This window comes from Aethalodelphis obliquidens, unplaced genomic scaffold (genome assembly GCF_003676395.1).
Source record: "Aethalodelphis obliquidens isolate GAN/ISIS:26980383/991018 unplaced genomic scaffold, ASM367639v1 scaffold3, whole genome shotgun sequence".
In the NCBI taxonomy this organism is placed as follows: domain Eukaryota; kingdom Metazoa; phylum Chordata; class Mammalia; order Artiodactyla; family Delphinidae; genus Aethalodelphis; species Aethalodelphis obliquidens.
This window is the reverse complement of record NW_020837947.1, coordinates 69,433,463-69,457,642: the sequence shown is the minus strand read 5'-3', so window position 1 is coordinate 69,457,642 and position 24,180 is coordinate 69,433,463.

Sequence of the window (24,180 nt, the reverse complement as noted above, 5' to 3'; positions counted from 1 at the left end):
AAAAAAAAAAAAAAAAGAGTCATGTACCACAATGTTCATTGCAGCACTATGTACAATATCCAGGACATAGTAGCAACCTAAGTGTCCATCTGACAGATGAATGGATAAAGAAGATGTGGCACATAGATACAATGGAATATTACTCAGCTATAAAAAGAAATGAAATTGATTTATTTGTAGTGAGGTGGATGGACCTAGAGTCTGTCATACAGAGTGAAGTAAGTCAGAAAGAGAAGAATAAATACTGTATGCTAACACATATATATGGAATCTAAAAAAAAAAATGGATCTGAAGATCCTAAGGGCAGGACAGGAATAAAGATGCAGACATAGAGATTGGACTTGAGGACACGGGGAGGGGGAAGCGTAAGCTGGGACGAAGTGAGAGAGTGGCATGGACATATATACACTACCAAATGTAAAATAGATAGCTAGTGGGAAGCAGCTGCATAGCCCAGGGAGATCAGCTCAGTGCTTTGTGACCACCTAGAGGGGTGGGATAGTGAGAGTGGGAGGGAGATGCAAGAGGGAGGAGATATGGTGATGTATGTGTATGTATAGCTAATTCACTTTGTTATACAGCAGAAACTAACACACCATTGTAAAGCAATTATACTCCAATAAAGATGTTAAAAAAAAGAAAAAAAACGAAAAACTATGACCTGTGCACTCACTTCTTGAGTTTCTCAGTACCACAGGGATAGGCTTTAGCGAAACTGGAAATATGTGCCGTAATAAAGGTTCACTATAGGCTCATTGAGGACAGGCCTGTTTTTAATACTGAAAATAGAAGAACCGTAGAAGTGTCCACATGGAAGAATTTCCTGTTCCTGATTACACTGTGTGGTTTGGGTTCTACACTAAGTCTAGGAGATTTAATCATTTTTGTTTTTAGAAGGAAGGAAGAAAATCTCACTTCTCTTCCTATCTAGGTTTAAGGTCATAGTACTTTCAAGGCATCTGCAAATTAGCCCTGGATTCTATACACTTTAGTCAAAGGTCAAATACCTTAGCCTAACAATCCACTCTTCTGTCCAGAAGTTTTGTCCTTAGAATTTTCTTACAGTTCTGGAAAATCATTGATTTTATCTAATATTTTAGATTAAAGAAATGAGGGGAACTACAAAAATCTTTCTTTCTCTTTTGCATTTTTAATCTCAAAAAAGAAAAAAACTTTCCAACACAGTGTCAACAATAACACAATAACTTGATGTGCTCCACCATCTTCTACTTATTTTAATGACGTTCTCTTTGAGAACAGCCCTGAAATGACTTGATTGAAATGGGGGAAATGTTGGAGGGTCTAGAAGACCTTGTTACTTTTGTTTCAGAAATGTTCAACTATAATTGGCTGAAACTTTGAAAGTTTTAAAGTACAACTAGTCCCCAACTTTCAAACACTAGGGGAGTTATTCACTTCCTGGTCCCTCCTCCCTACTCTACCTTTTGGGAGAACTTGGAACCTTTAAGGAATCTGTGGGATCATACAACAAAAAAAAACTGGGAAACTCAGAAAAGGTTCTGTATAGTGTTTCTCCAGTGTTTCCTCTGAGAATCCAGGATAGCAGAGCTGCAAACTGGTCCCCTGAAGAGAGTCTGCTGGCATAGCTGGAAGTAGCCCACTGCAAACAGGAAATGTAATTGAAGTCTAGCATTTTATTCAAACGGGTCTGCATTCTATCACCAATACTTCTGTATTTGCTTCAATATTTATATACTTTAAATTAATTACCATGAAGAAAATTGACACTCCACGAATATATACCACATCCCCTGCCCAGGCCGACATATGCGTGCCAGTTTTAGAAGCAAGACTTGAATGTCTGCTCTGAAGGACAGACTAGGATTCCTTACAGAGTGTTTCTCCCATCCAAAGTACACTTACTTCTGCCCCAATTCTTTTTAAATGTATCATTTCACTTTCTTAAATTCTCTGGAATTCTGCTACTTAAACATTTGTTTGACCTTCCTTTAAAAATATTATACCACTAGAAGAGTTAAGTAACTACCAATCATTGATATATTAGTATGAAGAAATTCAATCAGACTGTTTTCCTGTTAGCTTGTAGTTGGCACCAGCTGCCCTCAGGATATTCAGTGGTAAACTTGTGATTTCCAGGAAAGGAAAAGTGTATCATTTCTGCAGCCCAAGAGCTCCAAAGATAGGAGAGCTGGGGAATCAGCCAGGGTGCAAAAAATGTGATAGGAAAGTGACTCTCTCCAAAAGCATATCCATTTGGAAATCTCACTGAACTCAATCTTGTACCCTGTAAAGGATAAAGAGCTTTCTATCTCCTTTCCCTCCTCCTTTACTACATGCCTCTGATTTCCACAACCTAGAATACACAGTAGAGTAACAAGCACTTTGAGTTTACTAATGGTTAGTATTAAATATATTTGATTGGGCTTGTCTAAAAACTGAAATGCCATTTATAGAATTATATGGAGAAATTGGAAAAGTTCCGGACATCTAATTTATACATGAACTTCTGGGATACAGTTTAATCTGTAAGATAGATTCTGTTATGAAAGCCTATAAACAGCTAACAAATGTCTGAGTTTGCTGGATCTGGGGGGGAAAAAATGAGCTATACTGAGGAACAATCTACTTCCTTCAAGTTCTGGCACTTTTCCTCCATGAAAAGTAATGAGTGAATGGAGAGAGCCATAGGAGAGGGACAGGTGTATCAAGACAGAAATACAAGTCATCAATTTAGTGAACTGAAAGGAATCACAAAGGATCTTATAAAGCTCCCCCACCTCCCTGGCCAAGGTCAGGTCCGAGAGCACCTTAAACCACACCAGAACGTCAGAAAGGCTATCTCACTTCTGAAGTATGTCAGTGAAATCTTCACCATCTTCTTCAACAACTCTTGCAACTATCACGATATAGATTTTCAAGCTTACCAATTTTACCTGGAAGAAATAATAGCTAACATTTATTGAGTGCTTACCATGCTCCAGGCATTGTGCTAAAGTGTCATCCATATACATAAAGTGCTACACAGATTCATCCATTTAATTTAATACCATAATCCTCTGACATTCTGAGACCACAAGCAATTTCGAGTAAGAGATTAAGTAAAAATAGTCAGTCAGTAACCTGAGTTAGAATTCCAGTCTCAAACAGTCTGATTCCAGAATTTGTGCTCTTAGCCATTCATCTATGTCCAGAATCAGAGGGACAGACCAGATCGCTGTTTCCCTGAGTGTCCCTGCCTCTTCCCATATCCTCAGGACTATCATCCTCTGAAACTTCACAGCCAATCCCAAGTCTCTTATGCTGGCTAGATTGTGCACAGGACAACATACGAGGATCAAAATAGCTCAAAAGCATTGCTGGGTACACCACTGCCTCTGACTTCTCCATACATACAGACACAGCTACAAAAATGAAGCTTTTGCAAATACACTGTACATTCCTAGTGGCACTGAACCAAAGTCAAAAGATCTTACTTGCCATAGTAACCAGCTACAACTAATTTAGAGCGTGTTTATATTTAACTTAAGCCCTCTTTCTTCATTATGGGTCCTAGTTAAAGACCTCTCTACTCAGGGGAGATGAAGCAATGATGTGTACTTTTTTATTACCTAAATATAGGCCCTTAATAGTCAAGGATTTTGCAATTATATAAAGAGCAGACCCACTGAGGATGCCTTCAGAACATTAAAGGAACATGGTGGTGACTGGGGTAGGTAAATGATGCCCCCCTCTTGTGCATGCACAGTAACTCACATAAGAATGATCACAGGGCTTGAGGCCATGCAACCACCACCAGTGAGCACTGCACTTCAGGGAAACGCATCTGAGAAGGGCCTGGTTGTCATTTCATGTCAACCTCAAAAGTCACATTTCTAAGGGAGAAGTCCCTTATTCTAGGAATTCTCTTGTATCATTCTCAGTATGTAAGGAAAACCAGGTAAAACTTTATTTCTGGGAGAATTCTACATCATACTGACGAACTTTGGTGCGTGGTCATTTAGAAGAAAGCGTTATGGAAACTTGGTTCATTTGGGTTCATGACTCTATTTTCACTTGTTCAGAAAACGTTTCTTTCCTTGGCATTTCAGACTCCAACCTGAAGATCTCATTGCTGCTGTTCCGAACTACACGGCAAACACCACAGAACCTGGTCTTTCAGAAATCATCAGTGTCTTGGTAAACAAAAGGCCTTCTTCTATGATGACTTCATACAACCTGTTATTGAAGAAATTAGTCAAGTATCAAAGAGAAAACAAAAGCTTGAAAGTAAAATGTCATCTTCGGATTACATTATGACCTCCAGAAGCATTAAAAAAAACTTGAGAATTCAAATGACAGAGCTACCTATCTCATCAAAAAAACTTCAGATATTCTTCCTTTTTTATATAAATTCAAATGGAAATCTAGCTCTATATACATACATAATATATAATGTATATACAGTACATATATATGTCATTAAGTGCTATTTAATAATGTTGAAACTGGGTTAGTTTCAATTAGTTCATATTCATATTTAGCTGTATAAATTTGAAATTGTGGTTGGAACTTTCCCAGCCCAAGAGGTTTTCACATGGTTTATTCCATTCATATTGGAAGGTTTACTATGGGCAATGCATCTGGTGAATAAAAAGACATCCAACAATATGCTATGGTGGGCAAATTGTGGTCTTTAGAATCAGATGATACAGTTTCATATAGTGGGCCTCAAGTTCGCTATCAAAGTGACATTTTTAAAAAAGCTATTCCCTCTTTTGAGCTGCAATTGCTGCATCTGTAAAATGAGAATAAATGTAACATGCACAGTTGATTATTGTTATTCATGCTAATTATGTTCTATAAAATCCCCATGAATATAATTAGCACAGTCCAACTCCTTGACTGTGCTAGTCAACTTCAAATCCTTTTTTTAAATTTAATTTTTATTTTATATCAGAATACAGTTGATTAACAATGTTGCATTAGTTTCAGGTGTACAGCAAAGTGATTCAGTTATACATATACATATATCTATTCTTTTTCAGATTCCTTTCCCATATAGGTTATTACAGAATACTGAGTAGAGTTCCCTGTGCTATAGAGTAGGTCCTTGTTGATTATCTATTTCATATATAGTAGTGTGTATATGTTACTTTTCCATTGAATTGGAAAATACTAAATTCTTCTTCCTAGGGGAAATACAGGGTTGATCCTAGCAAATCTCTGCTCACAACATTTCTGTCACCCCTTCAGTACATATGTGTGTTTGTACTTAAAGACACCTTATTTAATATATATTGTTGATTCATGAACATTGAAGTGATGGCCAACAGTGCCATAACTCATGCTTGAACAGAGCTTATCTAACACGGATGTTTTCTCCATAAGGCACATCACAGCCTTCTTGCACTTAGGAACACTAGATAGCACTTTAGCACTACACTTGGGAGCCACTGTAAAAAGTGAAATCACCAACAAGAAACAGAGAAATGCAAAAAACACAACACTAAATAGACTGCGTACAGGACACTTGTTGTCAGCACGAGAGCTAAATAAGAAGGCAAAGAGTTACTTTGATCAGTTGCTTTGGGAACGAGCATGACAGGCGGCTCAGATTTTTCACTGTTCTAAGCACACACATGTCCGTGAATGTCCATGAAAGCACAATTGTTGATTCTAGGGTTATGAGTAAATTTTAGCAAGTAGGCAAATTAGCAAGTATAGAATCTACAAATAACAAAGATCAACTGTATATCAAATAGTTGTTATTAAAGACTAAATCACTTAGGAATTAATGTATCAGAAAATTGGTTTATAAACGATAAAATGCTAAAAATTGTAGTTTAAACTCCTTGACTCTGCTAGTCATCTTCACATCCTTTTAAATTTAATTTTTATTTTATATCAGAATACAGTTGATTAACAATGTTGCATTAGTTTCAGGTGTACAGCAAACTGATTCAGTTATACATATACATATATCTATTCTTTTTCAGATTCTTTTCCCATATAGGTTATTACAGAATATTGACCTACTGTGCTATACAGTAGGTCCTTGTTGATTATCTATTTTATATATAGCAGTGTGTATATGTTAATCCCAAACTCCTAATTTATCCCTCCCCCCTACCTTTCCCCTTTGGTAACCATAAGTTTGCTTTTGAAGTCTGTGAGTCTATTTCTGTTTTGTAAATAAGCTCATTTATATCATTCCGCATATATACAATGCAATATTACTCAACCGTAAATAAGAATGAAATAATGCCCTTTGCAGCAACATGGATTAATCTAGAGATTATCATACTAAGTGAAGTAAGTCAGACAGAGAAAGACAAATATCATATGATATCATTTATATGTGAATCTTCAAATCCTTCTACACTAACAGTGACTACAATAATCAGAGATGCTCAATAAACAATTGTTGAGTGAATAAATGATGAATCTGGCTTGTGCCTCAAGCTTCTGGTGATCTCGATAGGGAAGCATGGATAAAACACATGGGAAGTTATACAGTTAGATGACAGTACAAGGCACCAGTTCAAGAGATTCTGAACCCCATTTCCCATTGGAGGTACTTTCCTCTGAATTGTTGGGCTCTTTCCATTCTTGGATCATATTTGGACAGTCTGGGGTACCCAAGAGGCAGTACTGTCACCTGGTTTGCCAATGTGGCACAGATACCTGGGTGAACCTAGTAGTGAAAGCCATGTCTCCACCCCTAACAAGAAGAAGAGACAAGCATATTCATGAGAAAGACCCCAAGATCCTTTAGCACCTCACTCCCTTCAGAGATTTCCCAACACGTTCTCCTCCCACTGTCTAGACAATATTTCAGATCTTTTCACCAGCTGTAAACTAGCCAAAAACCAAGGTATATAGTGTATTTTCTATAGACTGCTAGGTTAAAATAACTTTCCCTTCCTGGCTCCCTCTTTGCTTTGCAAACCTCTTACTGATTTTCCATCTTTCCTTTTAAAACCATCATAACTGGAGCTTCTCTACAGCTTGATCATTAAAACCAAGCAGGCAGCGATTTGGCAGGCAAAGAAAGAGTTTCAATTCTAACATCCAAGGCACATGTGCAACAGGGAACTTGAAAAAGAAGATAGATTAAAATTTGGTCCACAGCTGATTTGATCCTTAGAGAATTTTTATTTCTTTTATCCAGAACTGCTTTTCAACTATGGAGTTTACTCTCTTTCCACCCTCACCTCGCCCTTCAACTGAAATTCTGCAGGTTTTGTTCCTTTGACTCTTGGGACACTTTCCTCCTATAAAATTCCTCCTTTAAAGTTTGAAAACTGAAAATGGATACTATTCTTTATGCTAAGTGTCTAAGATGGGTTCTTCGTTTCATTTGTTTTACTGTCCATGTTAAAAAAACATTGCACAGAACAATAAACTTTGGATTTTGCATATTTATAGGATTCAGGTTAACTGTAAGTTTATCTATTCCTCCCCCTCTCTTTTGCCTTTTCTAATCAGTATCATCAAAAGTAAAAGAAACAGGGCTTCCCTGGTGGCACAGTGGTTGAGGGTCCGCCTGCCGATGCACAGGACGCGGGTTCGTGCCCCGGTCCGGGAAGATCCCACATGCCGCGGAGCGGCTGGGCCCATGAGCCATGGCCGCTGAGCCTGCGTGTCCGGAGGCTGTGCTCCGCAACGGGAGAGGCCACACAGTGAGAGGCCCACGTACCACCCCACCCCCAAAAAAGTAAAAGAAACAAAATTACCAATTACCTTATTAACTATCATCATTTGACCGTTTAAATGCAGAAATCCAAGGTAATATGGGCTCTATGTTAAGTCTAGTGTGAACAAATACCAATACTCCCCTCCTCCTCTCCATGAAAGCTTTCCTTTAATGATTCTTTTGTCATTAAATCTGGAAGAAGATGGAAAAGGAAGAGGAGGAGGGAAGGGAAGATGACATAAGACCAACAAAAATCTGGAACTTAGAAAACAGATGCATGATAGGTAATTAACCTGGGAAAGGACTAAGCCAGGTGGAAAATCCATGACTCAATCCAGTTTCCACTGTAGAATACCCAAAGGCTCAAGAACTGGAGACATCAGATACTTCTGAAAAGTGATATGGTGGGGGGAGGGGGGAGTAAAAAGTGGAAGATTGGATGAATGTCCAATTCAAAAGTGATCACCTCCCATCTCCTCCCTCATGTCAGCAGTAGACTAGAATTTTATTATCTGGAGAAGATAAAACAGATTTCTGGACTGAGGAACACTAGGCACAATTAAGAGCATGTAATATTGGATGAAAACAAGGAGATTAAACGACACTTTACACACTGAATACTGAAACTCCCCACTCTTTCTCCACTTGGCTCTCAGGATGCTGGCAACAAGGCAAAGAGCCTCCAGACTGGATACTGGAATAGTCTTCCTTGGGGAATCGAACCATCTCAAAAGAAGAGACCTAAAGATACAAACATCAGGGTTCCCCAAGGAAATTACACAGTCACGCTGCCGTGAAGTCTGTCATGGAGACCCGCCCATCGGCACACATTTTCCAATCAGCCTTTCAGGGCCCCACTCTTATATCTGACTAGGCAGACACAGAACAGCCAGCAAACGGGGAAGGCCTCTAGCTTTAAAGTAAGGGCCCAAAACAAACAGGACAAGAGCAACTTAAGGAAATAAAGACTTTGAGAGCGAAGGAAAAATACTACAATAATTGTCATCAAAAAGATAAACAATATTACAACTATAAAACAAGAATAGGACACTATTTTTAAATTACTTTAAAGAAATATTCAGAGAATAAGAAAAGAGCTTTTGGAAATTAACAACATACTTTATCATATAAATTGAATAATAGACCTGGTAGGAAAGATTGAGAAAAATCTCACAGAAAGCATATAAAAATATTAAAAGATGGAAAATAGCAAAGAAGGGTGTTCTAGGAAATCCTACGTTCAAATAATAGGAGTTTCAAAAGGAGAAGACTGGAAGGAATAATTGAAGAAATAATTGAAGAAATAATTGAAGAAATCATCCCCGAACTAGAAGGCTTAAGTTTTGAAATTTCAGAAGCCCACCACACAGAATGTGGTGCAACTATGTAGAAAAGCAGAAACTGAAAAACACACACAGTTTAGAATCATGCTCACCCATGAAAGGGAAGGACAGGCAATGAAATTATAAAGCAGCATACAGGGAACTTCAAAGGTGAAAGTAATATTCTTTTATGTATAACTGGGTAAAAAATGCTCCTATTGGGGCTGAGATTAGCACGCAGAGCTCTGTTGAAGTCTTACAGAGCAACCTACCAATGCTCTGTTCCTCTTAAAGAACAGGGCAGAAAGGTTTGAGTGGGCAAAGAATTGTGAAGAAGCTAAGTATTGGGCTGGCCAAAAGGTTCATTCAGGTTTTTCTGTAAGAAAAGGTAGGAAAAACCCAAACGAACTTTTTGGCCAACCCAAAACATGTAGGAAGTTGTCTTTTTTATAGCAAACATGTAACCCTAATGAAACCTGGCCCCATGTGGTTCAGTCTTGGAGTGGTAATGCATTCAAAAACCACAGCTCAGTAGCCAAAAGTAATTTAAAAGGAATTCCACTCTTTGCTATATTTCTAGAAAACCATAATGAGGATCCCAATTCACAGTCCTCAGTAACACTTACTAAAGCTCCACATCTCTCCTGTCCCCATCCTGAACCCCTGTACTTCCTTCCACACCAACTATTGGGTTAACAATTAGACGTCTGTTTGTCAGATTGGGGGTATGGAGAAGTGTGCTGTGAACATCCATCTCACAAATTTTGGCCACCATAAATTAAGACAAAGATTGTATAAGAGATGTGACAATGGGACTTCCCTGGTGGTGCAGTGGCTAAGAATCCGTCTGTCAATGCAGGGGACTTGAGTTCAATCCCTGGTCTGGGAAGATCCCACATGCCACAGACCAGCAAAGCCCGTGCGCCACAACTACTGACACCCGCTCGTCTGCAGCCCGTGCTCCACAACAAGAGAAGCCACCGCAATGAGAAGCCCGTGCAACGAAGAGCAGCCCCTGCTTGCTGCAACTAGAGAAAGCCCACGCGCAGCAACAAAGACCCAACGCAGCCGTTAATTAATTAATTAAAAGATATGACAACAACATCAAAGGTTCTGAGAAACATAGGTATGAAACTTATCAGGCGTGGCCTTATTTAAAATATACTAGTCCATCTTCTTCTCCTCCCTTCTCTAATTTAACAACTTAGGAGAATTAGAGAGAGACAAAGTTTAGGGCATCAAGTCCCTTTCTTATCTAATGGTATGAAATAATACATTCAGGGAGAATTTGTGGTAAGAAGAAAGTATGTAAGATTAACTTATATGTTTTAAGTGAATATAAACAATTTAGACCCAAAACCAGTAAGAAATGTACTCCTTTAATGCCAAGTTATGACCGAGAAACTACTTCCATATTCCAAATGAGGCTCTGCAATTTCTTCAGCTTACACATTAGTATTCTTGTGTGCTCTGTAGTAAAAAAAAAAAAAAAAAAAAAAAAAGGAGTGCCTGATTACAATTCACTATCCAGAATTTTATGGCTAGAACTTGAAGGAAACAGAGTTTCTGCCAAAATAGCTTCCTGCCCAGGTGCTGAACTAATTGAACTCTTAAGCAATCAGGCAGTAAAACCAGTAATGGTGAATTTTCTGAAGTGCTATATGTAGGGAGACAGCTTGGAAAAATAAAGATGAAAATTTGTTTTCATAACCAGGAGTGTTTAAAATCCTGAGAGACTGTTTGAACGCCTTGCTGAAATGTATCTGACATTGAACATTCCCAAATGATCTGATGGTTAAAGATCTCTGCAGTCAACACTGACACTTTTTTTCCTAAATGTTGAGAAAACTACTTTATTATAATGTGTAATAGAGAGCCAGTGAACAAATTTGCTTTTGGAAAATAAAAGGTATTTAAATATGAAGTCGGCTATTAAAATATTTCATCCAACTAGCAGCATCAAAATAAAATCACAGCCACATGGCTTCTCTTAAGAATGAAAAAGAAGCTGGTAGTCAACTAGTAGCATTATTTTCTAAGTCTGCTACAAATATAACATTGTACTCTTTTAACAACTCAGAAATAATACCAATGTTTACAGAAGAAGAATGTGATTGTAAGACATGATGGTAGGAAGCATATGATTCCAGAAGCAAAAGTTCCAGGTCTTTGCAGAAATGACACATCCAGATTTGCCAGTCTCAAGAAGCACTGCAATAAGCTCTTTCCTTCTGCACGTCTTACAAGAGGATGAAATTGATATACTTTGGAAAACCAAGGTACTGAATACAGGTCTGGCTTGATTTCTTTCTTTCCTTCTTTCTTCCCTTCTCCCTTCCTTCCATCCTTCCTTCCTTCCTCTCATTCTTTCTAGTAGCCTTCTAAGGATAATTAGGGGGGTTAGAGCCCCAGATAACACACTAACCTGAGAATTGAAAAGTCTACTTGTTTTGTTGATTTTGCTATTAATTGGCTTAATAACCTAGAGTAGCTACTTATTATCTGTGTATTGCGACATCAAAAAAAAAAAGGCATTGAAATCCACATACTCCTTCCCAGGGGATTATGAAGATAGGGTTTCATCATACACTATGCTTTGTTCTGATTGTACAGAAAGTACAAGGGGAATATGGTTACAATAAACTTTGAAAGTCCAAGGAAGAAGATTCTAATCAGTTATTGAGCAAAAGGAGGAAGATCTAGATAATCATAAGTCCTCTCCAGCTCTAACTTTGACAATTCAATGGGAATGAATACAGTAGGTGAAGATCAGTAAATGTGTAAAGTGATGATTGCAAACAGTTATTTTGATGGAGTAATTAAAACAATAGGTGCCATGGGGCAGGCTGGCAGCAAGACCACAGGAGGGCTGAAGAATAGAAAACCAAAAGAGAGAGAAGGCAAAAGGATTTATTTACGTGTGGGCGGCGCTACTCAACTCCACTCTTCGAGCATTTATGGAGCACTTCCTGAGGCCTGGCTCTGTGTTAAGGGCTGGCCTAGTCCCAGGCCCTGCTTTGGGGAGGCTAAAAATGTAGGGGGGAGTACAACATGCAGGTGGTAAGCTGCCCAAAGTGTGGGAAGTGATATCACAGAGATGGTAAAAAAAAAATGCTAAGAGAGCAAAGAGAAAAGACTAATCCATTGACAGGGATTGGCAGAGGTCATGAGACCACACTTCAAATATTCAAACCTATGATTTTTTTCAAGACAAAAGATTAACATTAGATTTTCAGCTCACTTTCATTTTCATATTTCTCACATTTTCTACGTGATACAGAAAGCTAAACCCTAAGTATAATCTTCAGCTTCCATGGGCTTCAGGTGATGCAAATGAATTCTTCCACTCTACCAGGGGTCTCATGAGTTGTCTATCAAGTAAAACCTTGCCTTTCCTTCAATGTAGTGAATTGCCAGTTCTTCCATTGAGATTCAAAAGAAATTGAACACACACACAAGAAAAGTTTTAATTATAAACTCTAGCCTACTTGTTGTCTCAATCCGTTAGACTTACAAGATTTATTCTACAAAACGCCAACTCTCATATTAAAGTTTCCTTCACAAATCACAAACACAAAGTTTAGTAAATAAAGAATGAACAGTGATGTGTGTATCATTTCTTGCTGGGCCTCGCAAGATCATCTGGGAGGTATAATAGGAAAGAGCAGAAAATTAGTAAAAACAAAAACAAAGGGGTCTAGTTCCTGACTCAGTTCTCCACTTAACTTTGTGCATAGGTGAAATCAGACAGACCCAACTGTTTATCTTGTCTGCTAAGTAAGTCACCTTTGTTTATATGTCCCTCATGTGACCAGAGATTTCCTTATCTTGTTTGTTAAGATGGAGAAGGAGGTTTCCTGTCAGCACCTTCAAGCTGCGATTGGAAAGAGTTTGGGAGAGCCAATGACTTGGCCTCTTCCTCTCGGTCTCCCAAAGATGCTCCATGGCATAGTGACCTCCCCAAGGCCAAAACCCACATCTCCCTGAAGTGCCCCCTCCCGGGCTGAATAATTACCCAGAGTAGCTGCCAACCAGCTCTCCAAGAGATGGTGGAAGCAGCAGAAGGATTCTCATGGGTCCCCATCACTACAGACTAAACAGCTTCATGAAAGCCATGGATGAGACGCTCCCAACATCATGACCACAGCAGGACTGGAAGAGGAGAGATCTCAGTGAATGGGTCTCCACCACTTTCCCCAGCGCCCGGACTTAGACACCCCACCTTGAGAAAACCTTCATCAATAAACAAGTTCTGGAGTAGAACCTCACACGAGGTGCCAAAGGAATCATCTCTTTTCATGGTCAGCAAATCCCAGCCAGCTATATGCCCCACCTCACAACGGCACACCTCCACAGACAGAAGTCCAAGCCAACATAAAGAGAAACAGAAATATTGTTAACTGCAAGAAGACAAGGATAAACTTAGGAGAGCAAAAACACATCCCTGAAGCAAGAAGTCTTAGCCTCCCAGGGTTACTTCTTCCACCCAGACTTGGTCAGACAGAGAGCCCATGACCCCGAAGTTAGCTTGTATGATGGGAACATCATGTTTGCAGAATTCAAAGGGCCTAAGGTCAGGATGGCTGGGGTGGAGGTAGTACAGGAACTAAGGATGTCAGGAGCCTAAATTATAAAGTCAAACCTATGACTTTAGTCTAGCCTTAAGATTTCAGGGTATCCTTAAGTTCTTATTTTATGCCTTCGTATCTCACTCATTTTCCACATAATGCAGCAAGGAGAGATGAGGTCCTGCAAGGACAAATTTGGAAACAACCTGGATTTTAATCCTATAAACAGTTTTGAAATAGTCTGTGCTTAGCTTAATAGTTATCTCTATATCCATGAGGGAAAAGTAGTCACCCAAAGATTCTGAAAGGACATGTTAATCCTCTGTTTCTAATTTCACCAGTTAAAGCATTAAATGCAAATGTTCACATGGGATTTCAGTTTCACTTAATAAGTTATGTTATATACTTCCTCTCACTTATGCTGACAAAGGATCGCTAGAATTAGATTCTACAACAGGTTCTAGCACGGACCCAGAGCAGATGTGCAATGGTTCCAGACCACAATCTGTCCTCCAAACTCCATCCAGCCCAGAGATGGTGAATATGACCAAAGTCATCCAAAGAGCCTCCAAAGCCTTCTGGAACATGAGGCTCACTTTCGAACATGGATACAGCTGCTCCCAAGTGTTGAATATGATACTAGCCTTTAGCCCACTCAGCAGCAATCTACCAGCCAAATGTTCATGTTCAGAGAAGTAAACCCTTGCTGCCATCCCTAAAGTTACTCCGAGAGGTGACAATAAGGAGAGAAACAGCACACCCAAGAACTTGATCTAAAAGTGACTTCTCGATGTGTTATGTATATACAATGGAATATTACTCAGCCATAAAAAAGCATGAAATAATGCCATTTGCCACACCATGGGTGGACCTAGAGATTATCATACTAAGTCAGACAGTGAAAGAAAAATAGCATATGGTATCACTTATACGTGGAATCTAAAAAAAAATGATACAAATGAACTTATTTACAAAGCAGAAATAGACTTACAGACATAGAAAACAAACTTATGCTTACCAAAGGGGAAAAGGAGGGAGGGAGGGATAAATTAGGAGTTTGCGATTAGCAGATACACACTACTATGTATAAGATAGATAAACAACAAAGACCTACTGTATAGCACAGGGAACTATATTCACTGTCTTATAATAATCTATAATGGAAAAGAATATGAAAAAGAATATATATATACAAATATATGTATAACTGAATCACTTTGCTGCATACTTGAAACTAACACAACACTGTACATAACTATACTTCAATAAAAAATAAAAATAATAAAAATAAATGTGACTTCTCTCTACACTTTCATCAAAGTTCCCTCACATTTCTAAGATAGGTAGTAAATATTGTCATATACTTTTGGAATATTTGGGAAAGTACATAATCCAGAACCCTCTATTCTCTCTGCCTCACTGAGGCACCAGTCTGCCTCCATGTGCTGTGTCCCCAACACTCTTCAGTTTCCCTCCCACCTCCTTGCCTGAATTGTCTGTCTCAGTGTGATGTATTACTTCAGTGCACTAGGGTAAAGTGGAATGGAAGCAGAGTCAAGGGGATGAGAAAGAGAGATGAAAGCTGGTGTTTGATCCACACTAGGTTTTCCTCCCTCTGGGTAACTACACACCTTTAAGGTTTTACACACAATTTTGGTTGCTATGAAAAGCAAAGAAGAACAAAAATTGGCTTCATTTTTGGCATATTTCTGGCACTGATGTCTCCGTGTATACTGTAAAGCCACTTTTTGTAGACAAGAATTATAGAAATTTCACTTTTTGTGAACTGTGGTGGAATTCTTTCAAGGGAATAGCCATGACATTCTCCAGCCTAAGATTAGGTTTCAAAGTGGACGGTCAATCAGGCAGCAACTTTCTGAACACACGTTGTGCACAGAGATGGACTTTTACCAGCAGTATTTATGAAATTTAAAAAAATAGACTAATAACTTAGGATCTGATTGAGAAAAGGGGGCAAAAGAAAATTTACCAGCATCTGCAAAAGCAAAAATGAGCAAAGCATAAATGTATATATGTATTAACATATTCATTCAACATTTATTACTTGACAAGTGTACACACACAACATTCTCATAGTAAAGCAAAAACTATACTGAGGGGTACGTAGTGTCTTAAAATAGACTCTAAACACTTTCTTGCCAGTAATTCTCCCTTACCTCTAGTAAAAGAATTCAGTAGAAGAATTCACTGCTTACACTATGCATTGGATAACTAAGATAATATTTTTCTAATAAAATGGCATGTACTAAGTTCTCAATAAATGTTAGCTTCCTTCCCACCAGTATTTGTTCCAAATCCTTTCTGTTTAACTTGATATCGCTGAATAGTATCCAGAATGTTTGGAATGTTTACACCACTCCTACATTCTTAGACATAGAAAACAAAAGGCCTCTGAGTCCAAGGGCATAAACTATGGATACAAATTTTTTTTCTTCCATGGAATTATAATCATTTTAGTGCAAATAAACAGAGTATTTGGCCAGAGTTACATATAAATTCTGATCTGAATTTACTGGATTGAGAAATGATGCTTCCTAGTTATTTTGCTCAAGAAGAGTGAAACAACCAAAATATAAAATAAAATGGAACTACTGGGAGAGAGGCAGGTTTCTGGACTAACAGAGTCAGAACCTCCAGAAATCCAATCCTCCATCAAAGCCATGAAAATACTGGCAAAATTATCAAAATCAACTTTTTGAGAACTATGGAAATTAACCAAAGGCTTGCAACCATCTGAAGAGAGTTTATTCCAAAAAAACTACTAAACCTTGGTAAGAAGATAAGGGACTGAGACATTTTAACTTGAGTTACTCCTATCTACTTCCTTCTCCAACCGCACAGCATTAGCCTGGAAAGCCACAGCCTTGCAGCCAACAGAGGAACAGACAGGCTCTGGAGCTTCTCCCAAAGCCCTATCCTCAGACCATGGTCACTATTTGACCTGACTCACAGCTCCCTGAAATAGCCACATTCACAGATTGTTGTGTATTTGACTCATTCAGAGCTCAGCGCCACAGGAAAGACTCTGTCCCTAGGGCATTGATGGAAATAATCAGCTTCAATTATTTAAAATTCCATTTAACTAACAATGCAGTACTAATTGGGGCAAATAGAGGCCTGGCAGAAAATATAAAAGGAAGATCTCGGGGAATGAGACTTGCATAGAGGGCTTTGAAAAGCTCTGACATATTTCTGGGGCTCTAGAAGACCATACACATGTGCAGGGATGTTCTCATGCCCAAGGAGGACCAGAGAGGGCACCAATCCCTCCCCACTGGCTGACCTTGAAGCCCTGCAAAAGCAGAAAATAAAGATTAAGATAGACTTATAAATGACCTGTGAGTTGAAGGTATGTCCCCAACACACACACACACACACACACACACACACACACACACTCCTCATATCAAAATGTGGCTGGGTCAAGGCATTTAAGGAAATCTTTCGACCAATCAATTGCTGACTATAAAAAATTAATAAACAGAAACCTCAATTAAGTAGAGTCAAGAGACCAGAAGGGGGAGCTCTCACACCCTGTGAAGATAGCAGAGCCCCACAGGAAGGAGAAAGACTCCTCTTGTTTCCTAGCAATGACTCAGCCAATGGAAAGCCATGGACTGTTTACTACAGCCCTCTCAAATTCCTTTTCTCTTCTATAAAGTGTTCTCCTTCCCTTGCTATATGGGAACTTGCACCTGGCTTGTCATGGTTGCATATCCTGAACCGCAATTCTCTCTGATGCAGAGTAAATTCATCTCTGCTGAAGAAATATCTGGCAGTCTATTTATTTTAGGTCAACACTGACCAATAAGCTATGCTGACCCAGGTCAACCCCTACAAAGACAGGCTTAAAAATAAAATTAGGAATTTGTTTAAATAAGTGACTTTTTTAAAAACCTGAGACTTTAGTGGTCACACACTGTAGGGACTACAGATTCTACAGAATTTATCCAGAGAAGTCACTAAACAAACAACAATAAAGCAACAACAACAAACCCCAAGGGCAGAGGCGTTAGAAATCTAATTCCACAGACACATAGATTAATGGAAAAGAACAGAGAACCCAGAAATAAACCTACTCACTTATGGTCAATTAATCTGACAAAGGAAGCAAGAATATACAATGGAGAAGAGACAGTCTCTTCAGTAAGTGGTGCTGGGAAAAGTGTCCAGCTACATGTAAAAGAATTAAATTAGAATATTCTCTAACAGCATATACATAAATAAACTCAAAATGGATTAAAGACCTAAATGTAAGACTGGAAACCATAAAACTCCTAGAAGAAAACAGGGAGAACACTCTTTGACATAAATCGTAGCAATATTTTTTGAATCTGTCTCCTAAAACAAAGGATATAAAAGGGAAAATAAACAAATGGGACCTAATTAAACTTACAAGCTTTTGCATAGCAAAGGAAACTACTGACAAAACAAAAAGACAACCTACTGAATGGGAGAAAATATTTACAAAAGATATGACTGATAAGAGATTAATATCCAACATATATAAACAGCTCATACAACTTAACATCACAAAAACAAACAATCTGATTAAACATGGGCAGAAGACCTGAACAGACATTCTTCCAAGAGTAAATGCAGATAGCCAACAGGCACATGAAAAACGCTCAACATTGCTAACCATCAGGGAAACGCAAATCAAAACCACAATGAGATATCATCTCATACTGGTCAGAATGGCTATCATCAAAAAGACCACAAATAACAAATGTTGGCAAGGATGTGAAGAAAAGGGAACCCTGGTGCACTGTTGGTGGGGAGGTAACTTGGTGCAGTCACTATGGAGAACAGTATGGAGGCTTCTCAAAAAACTAAAAATAGAACTACCATATAACCCAGCAATTCCATTCCTGGGTTTATATCCAAAGAAAACAAAAACCCTAATTAGAAAAGATACCTGCAACCCAATGTTCATAGCAGCATTATTTACAATTGCCAACATATGGAAGCAACCTAAGTGTCCATCAACAGATAAATGGTTAGAGAAGGATGGCATAATATATATATACACACAATGGAATACTACTCAATCATAACAAAATGAAACTTTGTCATTTGCAGCAATCTGGAAGGACTCAGAAGGCATTATGCTAAGTAAAATAAGTCAGACAGAGAAAGACAAACACTGTATAATATCACTTATATATGGAATCTAAAAAATTACACTGGTGAATTTAACAAAAAAGAAGCAGGCTCACAGATATAGAGAACAAATTAGCAGTTACCAGTGGGGAGAGGGAAAAGAGGGAGGGGTATTATAGGAGTAGGGAATTAAGAGGTACAAACTATCATGGATAAAATAATCTACAAGAATATATTGTACAACACAGGGAATATAACCAATATTTTATAATAAAGAAAAGGAAATCTAATTTCAGAGTGGCAACATTATATCAGTTTTCAGTGTCCAAATCTTAGCCAAAAAAAAAAAAAAACTGAGACATCCAAAGAAACAGGGAAGTATAGTCCATACACAGAGGGAAAAAAGTGGTTAATAGAAATTGTCCCTGAGGAGGCCTAGATATTGGCTTAACAGATGAGGGTTTTATTTTTATTTTTTTTATTTTTTGGATGCCTTGAATTATATATATATATGTATATTTTTATACAGCAGGTTCTTATTAGTCATCAATTTTATACATATCAGTGTATACATGTCAATTCCAATCTCCCAAGTCATCCCACCCCCACCCCCACTCCCCTCTGCTTTCCCCCTTGGTGTCCATACGTTTGTTCTCTACATCTGTGTCTCAATTTCTGCTCTGCAAACTGGTTCACCTGTACCATTTTTCTAGGTTCCACATATATGCGTTAATATACAATATTTGTTTTTCTCTTTCTGACTTACTTCACTCTGTATGACTTTAGATCGATCCACGTCTCAAAAAATGACCCAATTTCTTTCCTTTTTATGGCTAATATTCCATTGTATACATGTAGCACATCTTCTTTATCCATTTGTCTGTAGATGGGCATTTAGGTTGCTTCCATGACCTGGCTATTGTAAACAGTGCTGCAATGAACATTGGGGTGCATGTGTCTTTTAGAATTATGTTTTTCTCTGGGTATATGCCCAGTACTGGGATTGCTGGCTCATATGGTAATTCTATTTTCAGTTTTTTAAGGAACCTCCATACTGTTCTCCAAGTGTCTGTATCAATTTACATTCCCACCAACAGTGCAAGAGGGTTCCCTTTTCTCCACATCCTCTCCAGCATTTGCTGTTTGTAGATTTTCTGATGATGCCCATTCTAACCAGTGTGAGGTGCATGTCTCTAATAATTAGTGACGTTGAGCACCTTTTCATGTGCTTCTTGGCCATCTGTATGTCTTCTTTGGAGAAATGTCTATTGAGGTCTTCTGCCCATTTTTGGATTGGGTTGTTTGTTTTTTTTAATATTGAGTTGCATGAGCTGTTTATATATTTTGGAGATTAATCCTTTGTCCATTGATTCATTTGCAAATACTTTCTCCCATTCTCAGGGTTGCCTTTTCATCTTGTTTATGGTTTCCTTTGTTGTGCAAAAGCTTTGAAGTTTCATTAGGTCCCATTTGTTTATTTTTGTTTTTATTTCCATTACTCCAGGAGGTGGATCAAAAAAGATCTTGCTGTGATTTATGTCAAAGAGTGTTCTTCCTATGTTTTACTCTAAGAGTTTAATAGTGTCCAGTCTTACATTTAGGTCTCTAATCAATTTTGAGTTTATTTTTGTGTATGGTGTGACGGAGTGTTCTAATTTCATTCTTTTACATGTAGCTGTCCACTTTTCCCAGCACCACTTATTGAAGAGACTGTCTTTTCTCCATTGTATATCCTTGCCTCCTTTGTCATAGATTAGTTGATCATAGGTGCATGGGTTTATCTGTGGGCTTTCTATCTTGTTCCATTGATCTATGTTTCTGTTTTTGTGCCAGTACCATATTGTCTTGATTACTGTAGCTTTATAGTATAGTCTGAAGTCAGGGAGTCGGATTCCTCCAGCTCCATTTTTTTCCCTCAAGACTGCTATTTGGCTATTCGGGGTCTTTTGTGTCTCCATACGAATTTTAAGATTTTTTGTTCTAGTTCTGTAAAAAATGCCACTGGTAATTTGATAGGGATTGCATTGAATCTGTAGATTGCTTTGGGTAGTATAGGCATTTTCACAATATTGATTCTTCCAATCCAAGAACATGGTCTCTCTCTCCATCTGTTGGTATCATCTACAATTTCTTTCATCAGTGTCTTACAGTTTTCTGCATACAGGTCTTTTGTCTCCTTCGGTAGGTTTATTCCTAGGTATTTTATTCTTTTTGTTGCAATGGTAAATGGGAGTGTTTCCTTAATTTCTCTTTCAGATTTTTCATCATTAGTGTATAGGAATGCAAGAGACTTCTGTGCATTAATTTTGTATCCTTTTATTTTACCAAATTCATTGATCAGCTCTAGTAGTTTTCTGGTGGCATCTTTAGGATTCTCTACATATAGTATCATGTCATCTGCAAATAGAGACAGTTTTACTTCTTCTTTTCCAATTTGTATTCCTTTTATTTCTTTTTCTTCTCTGATTGCTGAGGCTAGGACTTCCAAAACTATGTTGAATAATAGTGGCGAGAGTGCACATCCTTGTCTTGTTCCTGACCTTACAGGAAATGCTTTCAGTTTTTCACCATTAGGTGATGTTTGCTGTGGGTTTGTCATATATGGCCTTTATTATGTTGAGGTAGGTTCCCTCTATGCCCACTTTCTGGAGAGTTTTTATCATAAATGGGTGTTGAATTTTGTCAAAAGCTTTTTCTGCATCTATTGAGATGATCATATGGTTTTTCAATTTTTTAATATGGTGTGTCACATTGATTGATTTGTGTATATTGAAGATCTGCATCCCTGGGATAAATCCCACTTGGGAATGGTGTATGATCCTTTTAATGTGTTGTTGGATTTTGTTTGCTAGTATTTTGTTGAGGATTTTTGCATCTATATTCATCAGTGATATTGGTCTGTAATTTTCTTTTTTTGTAGTATCTTTGTCTGGTTTTGGTATCAGGGTGATGGTGGCCTCATAGAATGAGTTTGGGAATGTTCCTTCCTCCACAATTTTTTGGAAGAGTTTGAGAAGGATGGGTGTTAGCTCTTCTCTAAATGTTTGTTAGAATTTACCTGTGAAGCCATCTGGTCCTGGACTTTTGTTTGTTGGAAGATTTTTAATCACAGTTTCAATTTCATTTATTGTGATTGGTCTGTTCATATTTTCTACTTCTTCCTAGTTCAGTCTTGGGAGGTTATACCTTTCTAAGAATTTGTCCATTTCTTCCTGGTTATCCGTTTTATTGGAATACAGTTGCTTGTAGTAATCTCTTAGGATGCTTTGTATTTCTGCGGTTTCTGTTGCAACTTCTCCTTTTTCATTTCTAATTTTATTGATTTGAGTCCTCTCCCTCTTTTTCTTGATGAATCTGGCTAATGGTTTATCAATTTTGTTTATCTTCTCAAAGAACCAGCTTTTAGTTTTATTGATCTTTGCTATTGTTTTCTTTGTTTCTATTTCATTTATTTGTGCTCTGATCTTTAGGATTTCTTTCCTTCTGCTAACTTTGGGTTTTGTTTGTTCTTCTTTCTCTAGTTCCTTTAGATGTAAGGTTAGATTGTTTATTTGAGATTTTTCTTGTTTCTTGCGGTAGGATTGTATTGCTATAAACTTCCCTCTTAGAACTGCTTTTGCTACATCCCATAGGTTTTGGATCGTCGTGTTTTCATTGTCATTTGTCTCTAGGTATTTTTTGATTTCCTCTTTTATTTCTTCAGTGATCTCTTGATTATTTAGTAACGTACTGTTTAGCCTCCATGTGTTTGTGTTTTTTACGTTTTTTTCCCCTGTAATTCATTTCTAATCTCATAGCCGTGGTCAGAAAAGATGCTTGATATAATTTCAATTTTCATAAACTTACTGAGGCTTGACTTTTGACCCAAGATGTGATCTATCCTGGAGAATGTTCCGTGCACACTTGAGAAGAAAGTGTAGTCTGCTGTTTTTGGATGGAATGTCCTATAAATATCAATTAAATCTATCTGGTCTATTGTTTCATTTAAAGCTTCTGTTTCCTTATCTATTTTCATTTTGGATGATTTGTCCATTGGTGTAAGTGAGGTGATAAAGTCCCCCACTATTACTGTGTTACTGTCAATTTCCTCTTCTATAGCTGTTAGCAGTTGCCTTATGTATTGTGATGCTCCTATGTTGGGTGCATATATATTTATAATTGTTATATCTTCTTCTTGGATTGATCCCCTGATCATTATGTAGTGTCCTTCCTTGTCTCTTGTAACATTCTTTATTTTACAGTCTATTTTATCTGATATGAGTATTGCTACTTCAGCTTTCTTTTGATTTCCATTTGCATGGAATATCTTTCATCCCCTCACTTCGTCTGAATGTGTCCCTAGGTCTGAAGTGGGTCTCTTGTAGACAGCATATATATGGGTCTTGTTTTTGTATCCATTCAGCAAGCCTGTGTCTTTTGGTTGGAGCACTTAATCCATTCACATTTAGGGTAATTATCAATATGTGTGTTCCTATGACCATTTTCTTAATTGTTTTGGGTTTGTTTTTGTAGGTCCTTTTCTTTCTCTTGTGTTTCCCACTTAGAGAAGTTCCTTTAGCATTTGTTGTAGAGCTGGTCTGGTGGTGCTGAATTCTCTTAGCTTTTTCTTGTCTGTAAAGCTTTTGATTTCTCCATCGAATCTGAATGAGAACCTTGCTGGGTAGAGTAATCTTGGTTGTAGGTTCTTCCCTTTCACCATTTAAGTATATCATGCCACTCCCTTCTGGCTTGTATAGTTTCTGCTGAGAAATCAGCTGTTAACCTTATGGGAGTTCCCTTGTATGTTATTTGTTGTTTTTCCCTTGCTGCTTTTAATAATTTTTCTTTGTCTTTAATTTTTGCCAATTTGATTACTATGTGTCTCGGCATGTTTCTCCTTGGGTTTACCCTGCCTCGGACTCTCTCTGCTTCCTGGACTTGGGTAGCTATTTCCTTTCCCATGTTAAGGAAGTTTTTGACTATAATCTCTTCCAATATTTTCTCGGGTCCTTTCTCTCTCTCCTCTCCTTCTGGGACCCCTTTAATGCAAATGTTGTTGTGTTTGATGTTGTCCCAGAGGTCTCTTAGGCTGTCTTCATTTCTTTTCATTCTTTTTTCTTTATTTTGTTCTGCAGCAGTGAATTCCACCATTCTGTCTCTCAGGTCACTTATCCGTTCTTCTGCCCCACTTATTCTGCTACTGATTCCTTCTAGTGTAGTCTTCATTTCAGTTATTGTATTGTTCATCTCTGTTTGCTTGTTCTTTAATTCTTCTAGGTCTTTGTTAAACATTTCTTGCATTTTCTGGATCTTTGCCTCCATTCTTTTTCCAAGGTCCTGGTCATCTTCACTATCATCATTCTGAATTCTTTTTCTGGAAGGTTGCCTATCTCTACTTGATTTAGTTGTTTTTCTGGGGTTTTATCTTGTTCCTTCATCTGGTACATAGCCCTCTGCCTTTTCATCTTGTCTATCTTTCTGTGAATGTGGGTTTTTTTCCACAGGCTGCAGGATTTTAGTTCTTCTTGC